This window comes from Sinocyclocheilus anshuiensis, unplaced genomic scaffold (assembly GCF_001515605.1).
Source record: "Sinocyclocheilus anshuiensis isolate Anshui unplaced genomic scaffold, SAMN03320099.WGS_v1.1 scaffold1554, whole genome shotgun sequence".
Lineage (NCBI taxonomy): Eukaryota > Metazoa > Chordata > Actinopteri > Cypriniformes > Cyprinidae > Sinocyclocheilus > Sinocyclocheilus anshuiensis.
Genome location: NW_015547711.1, coordinates 115540 through 115797, shown reverse-complemented (window position 1 = coordinate 115797; position 258 = coordinate 115540). Strand labels below are relative to the sequence as shown.

At 32.9% G+C, this 258-nt stretch overlaps 1 protein-coding gene across 2 annotated transcripts in view; it reads right to left on the bottom strand.

Annotated features, from left to right (window-relative positions):
* The window catches only part of muc13b (mucin 13b, cell surface associated), a 12975-nt gene that overhangs the window by 2482 nt on the left and 10235 nt on the right, over window positions 1-258 (bottom strand). The window lies entirely within an intron of this gene.

The following is a 258-nucleotide window of genomic DNA, read 5'->3' as shown; positions in this document are numbered from 1 at the left end:
ATATATATATATAAACAGTATAACATAAGTGAATGTGTTCATTGATATTCTCAAGTCACAGGAAAGCAGATAATGGCAGTTAGATTCACCAGGTTACATGAAACATTAAGCTTAATTTATATACCAAAGGCAACTTAGTGTCTGCTTTAATGGGTTAGTTCACCCAAAAATGAAAATTAGCCCATAAATTACTCACCCTCAAATCATCCTAGGTGTATATGACTTTCTTCTTTCAGACGAATCCAGTCGGAGTTATAA